Source organism: Oryctolagus cuniculus, chromosome 1 (assembly GCF_964237555.1).
Source record: "Oryctolagus cuniculus chromosome 1, mOryCun1.1, whole genome shotgun sequence".
NCBI classification, from domain to species: Eukaryota; Metazoa; Chordata; class Mammalia; order Lagomorpha; family Leporidae; genus Oryctolagus; species Oryctolagus cuniculus.
Window position 1 is genome coordinate 22344990 of NC_091432.1, and position 5368 is coordinate 22350357.

Here is a 5368-nt window from a genome sequence, read left to right on the forward strand (position 1 = left end):
CGTCTACGTAAAGACGTGAGCGTCGGGAGCGGCCTTCATTGGAAGCAATGCGCCACCTGGCGTTTTGTCGCCCTCTATCGCTTGGAGGTGCAAAAAGCAACAAGGACGATCAAATTGGAGTTCGTTGGAAAGATCCCATCTGCGAGAGATTGATGGATGGGGGAGAACAGAAAGATAATTGCGTTTCTGCCCTTCAGAGATCTTCCATTGGCCAGAAAAGTCGTATTACAGGGAGGGAGAGAGAGAGAGAGAATAAGAAGGGGAAATGTAAACTGTGTGAGAAGTCACAAACTGCCTTTCCTTGTGACTCAAGGAAGGCAACGTAACGTTTGTGGAAATAGCGGGTAGCGGGTCCGCTGGTTAACAAGAACATTTCCATACCATTTAGTTTGTCTACCAAACTAAAGAAGTGCGAAAGTCAAAGCTGGCCTCTGCAGAGAGTTTATCTTTGCTTGCTCACAGTGTAGTGAAGGCAAGGTGCTTCATTACGTATGTAGTTGAAGAACATGGCAAATCATACTTGTTTATGCTTACAGCTAAGAGTTTCTAAGATACAAAGTTAGAAGATAAAGAAAAAATCAGAAGTTGCGAAACTGGTCTAAGATGATCACATTAATATGAAACAACCAGAGCATACAAGACAAAATTACGTGTGTATGTGTGAAAGGATGTTGGCATGGAAATGTCGAGACTGAAACATCAAACTCCACATAGACGGTAACCGCACGTAGATGGTAGACTTCAAAGCGATGGCTACTCGTGCAGATTATACACAGGAAATTGTTGCAGAACAATCTGGCTGGTGTAGTTTGCAGTTGGATTAAGGATATCAAATGCATTAGGAAGTAGAATGGGAGGAATTGATGGTATACTTTGAGGAAGATATTGTGCCTTGTGAGTAGATTGAGACAATTGCTACCTCCTTCCCACAGCCTGGGACCATTCTGAGGAGCCTGAGAGATGCTGCCTGTAGTTGGGAGACAGGGAGAGCTGAGGCCTGACCCACGCGCAAGAAGCTCCAGCTGCCTGTGACAGCCGCCAGGAGCAGATCACAGCCGTGTTGTGTTGCAAACTTGCATTCTCAGGTTTCACTGGAGCGGGGGAGTTGGAGTGAGTTTCTTTGTGCCAGAGATGGACCACCAAAGAGAGGTTCTGGAGTCAACCTCTGTCCTGCTCCAGAGAGCTTGTGCCAGAGGGTGAGAAAGCCCCCATGACGAGCGACACAGATTGGCAGCAGCGCAGTAGCACTTCCAGGAAGGCACAGTTGGGGGTGGCTTCTGAAGACCCCCAGAGAGTGGCCCCTGTTTCAGATCTGGTTGCTGCCAGGCAAGAGAATGCCTGTTGTGCTACACAGCTCAAAATCTCCCTTAGGTTGTACTTTCTTCTCTCTTCCTCTCTCGAAGCATATGTCCAAGAGGGATCAGAAAGTGCCTACCAAGTCTACTGGCCAATAGGAGAAAAGGGGCAAGCTGGGAGTAAGGCACAGCGGACAGCGGGAGAAGACAGAGGGTCTGATTGTAAACTGAATTGGGTGCATGCATTGGAATGCGCACTTTTTTTTTTCTTGTCTGAAGCAGGCAAGTCACGGGCTGCCAGAATTTCCCTCTAGGGATAGAATGAGATCACCCCAGCAGCTATGGTCTGCATGTTTGTGCTCCTCCACACACCGCAGTTGAGACCTGCCCCCGAGGTGATGATATTCAGAGTTGGGGGCCTTTGGGAGGTGATTAGGTGGTGAGGGTTCTGCCCACACAAATGGGATTAGTGACCTTGTACAAGAGGATGCAGGGAACTTGCTTGCCCTTTCCATTATGTGAGGACACACAGAGGATGCCAGTTACGAAGAACACACCCTCACCAGACACTAGAGTTGCTGGTGCCTTGATCTTGGACTTGCAAGCCTCCAGAACTTTGAGCAACTCATTTCTGCTGTTTATAAATTAGCCAGTGTAAAGTCTTTTCTGACAATAGCCTCGCCAGGTAACTATGGCTGGCAGTATAGGTTCAGTTCTTACACACTTTTATATACAATAGAGTGGTGAATCAGTTAATGCTAGGGATGCCTTCTGTGAAATGCATCTTTCAGCGATGTTGTCACGCAGCCGTTGTAGAGCGGACTTACACAAACCTAAATGTTATTGGGCAATCACCTACGTCAACAGACAGGGTAAACACAGGCTGTACAAGGCTGCTGCCAGGGTAACATGGCACGCTGTTCTACAAGAAGCATTTTTATAAGCTGGAAGAATATACTCTATAATAATGATAAGTAATATGGTATGTACGTAAACCATGGAGTCATTTGTGATCATCATGAAGTGTGATAAACTGTGCATAATTGCCTGTGTTTTTTCTTTTACAGCTGGCAGTGCAGGTGTATTTACACCAGTATCACCACAGATATGAGAGTGGTAACTTATGATACAATATATGAGGACTCTGACATCACTAGCAGTAGAAGTTTTCCAGCTCCATGGTGACTGTCATTTTTTTTTTTTTTTTTGACAGGCAGAGTGGACAGTGAGAGAGAGAGCAGAGAGAAAGGTCTTCCTTTTTTTTCTGTTGGTTCACCCCCCAGTGGCTGCTGCGGCCGGTGCGCCGTGGCTGGCCCACCGCACTGATCTGAAGCCAGGAGCCAGGTGTTTCTCCTGGTCTCCCATGCGGGTACACGGCCCAAGCACTTGGGCCATCCTCCACTGTACTCCCGGGCCACAGCAGAGAGCTGGACTGGAAGAGGAGCAACTGGGACAGAATCTGGTGCCCCAACCGGGACTAGAACCTGGGGTGCTGACGCCACAGGCAGAGGATTAGCCTATTGAGCCGTGGCGCCAGCCATGACTGTCATTTACATGGTCTGTTGTTGATCAAAGTGCTGTTATACGGCCTGTGGCTGAGTGTATAAAGTATTTTTTTAAGATTTATTTATTTAAAAGTCAGAGTTACACAGACAGAGGAGAGGCAGAGAGAGAAGTCTTCCATCCACTGGTTCACTCCCCAATTGGCTGCAACAGCCAGAGCTGAGCTGATCTGAAGCCAGGAGCCAGGAGCTTCTTCCAGGTCTCCCACGTGGGTGCAGGGGCCCAAGGACTTGGGCCATCTTCTACTGCTTTCCCAGGCCGTAGTAGAGAGCTGGATGGGAAGTGGAGCAGCCAGGACTTAAACCGGTGTCCATATGGGATGATAGTACTGCAGACGGTGGCTTTAACCCATTGCACCACAGCTCAGCCCTGAGTGTCTCAAGTTTTAAATGTCTTTTTTCTGTCTTACCTTTGTTAATTCAACATATTTTGTAGATTTTCCCATGACTGTACTGTTTAGTACTGATGTACTGTAGTTTATTTCTTTTTGAATATGTGTGTCATTTCCCTTTTTCATGATTACAAATCTGATAAATGAGTGATTTTTTGTTTCCCATTTTGTTCTTTTCTGTATAGTCTAGGTTTTCTACAATGACTTTCAGAATTTCTTTTTTACTGGCTCTTTCTCTTTGCTGTTGGATCTGTGAATGAGTTCAGAGGTCATTTTGTCAAATTCTTTCTATTATTCCAAAGCCAAAAATTAAGTCCCAGAAAAGAGATTGGTATTGCGGGCTGCCGCTGTGGCGCAGTGGGTTAACACCCTGGCCTTAAATGCTGGCATCCCATATGGGTGCCGGTTCTAGTCCCAGCTGCTCCACTTCTGATCCAGCTCTTTGCTATGGCCTGGGAAAGCAGTAGGAGATGGCCCAAGTGCTTGGGCCCCTACATCCATGTGGGAGACCTGGAAGAAGCTCCTGGCTCCTGGCTTCAGATCGGCGCAGTTCTGTCCGTTGTGGTCATCTGGGGAGTGAACCATCGGATGGAAGACTTCTCTCTGTCTCTATCTCTCTCTGTAACTCTTTCAAGTAAATAAAAAATAAATCCTTAAAAAAATAATTAAATTCAATCAGGAGAGAAAGGGCATATGGAGTAAACATGGCTGCTGTAGGCTCTGTCTACAGATGGAGGATGGTGGGACTCTTCCCCGAAAATAGGGGGTAAGGAAGATGTTGATCACCTTTTGGGAGAGTTTGAATACTTGTATCTCTCTCTCTCTCTCTTTTTTTTTTTTATGGGGTGTAGGGCCCAAGTACTTGGGCCATCCTCCACTGTACTCCCTGGCCACAGCAGAGAGCTGGCCTGGAAGAGGGGCAACCGGGACAGAATCCGGCACCCCGACCGGGACTAGAACCCGGTGTGCTGGCGCTGCAAGGCGGAGGATTAGCCTAGTGAGCCGTGGCACCGGCCAATACTTGTATCTCTTCAAAAATTCAGGTTGAAATCCAATCTGCAGTGCCTTTAAGAGGTGATGAGGTCATGAGACCTCCTAGCTCTTGGATGGGATTAAGGTCCTAATAAAGAAGTGTCACGTGATGCTTAGCCCTTTCTGCTCTTTTGCTCTTCTGTCCTTCTGCCAAATGGAGACTCCATGCCTGTGCCCACTGGGGACAGAGCAATCCGGTGTCGTCTTGAAGCAGAGAGCAGCACTCACCAGACTCAGAGCTTACAGCACCTTGATCTTGGACTTCACAGCCCCGGAACTGTAGAAATAGACTTCTATGTTGTATCAATTACTCAGTATCAGGTATTTGGTTACAGCAGCATAATTGTGCTGAGAGAGCAGCCTCTGCCAGTGGGGATGGTGAGGGCCACCTGGATTCCACCGTATCAAGCTGAGTGCCTGACTAGAGACTGTGCTTTTGTTCCTCATTTGGCAAGTATTGATCGGCTATCTCCTAGGAGCCAGGCACTGTTTAGAGTGTAAGCAAGCCAAGCAGGCATGAAGCTTTTATCCTGGCAGAGTAAGAGAGACAGAGACAGTAAAATATTTGAGTAAAATGTATTTGGTTTACAAAAGTAAAATAATAACATCACTATATAGAAAAACCAGTCAAAAGAAAGGCTTCATATACCAACACTGCAGTAGGTGACTGATGACGGTCTGGAATTACCTTTCCAGTGTCTAGATGTAATCCTGTTTAGTATTTTTCCAAAAAACCCAGGGTGAACATCTCTTCCCTTTCATTGGCCCTCTTTGACAATCATTTTTAGCCAGCATTGCAGTTGTTTGCACACACCTCTACAAGACAGTAAAACTTGGTGATCAGGAACTGCTGATCAGCTATTCAATAAATGTTAAATAAGTGAAAGACTGGATTGAAGAACAGCCAACTAATTTGACATCTTCTGACCATGGTTTAGTATAGGATGATAAATATTTACTTACTTATATATTTTCCTTTTACTTGAAAGGCAAAGAGAGTGAGCGAGCGAGAGAGATCCACATCTGTTGGTTTACTTCCCAAAGGTCCTCAATAGCCAGGGCTAGGCCAGGCCAAATACAGGAGCCA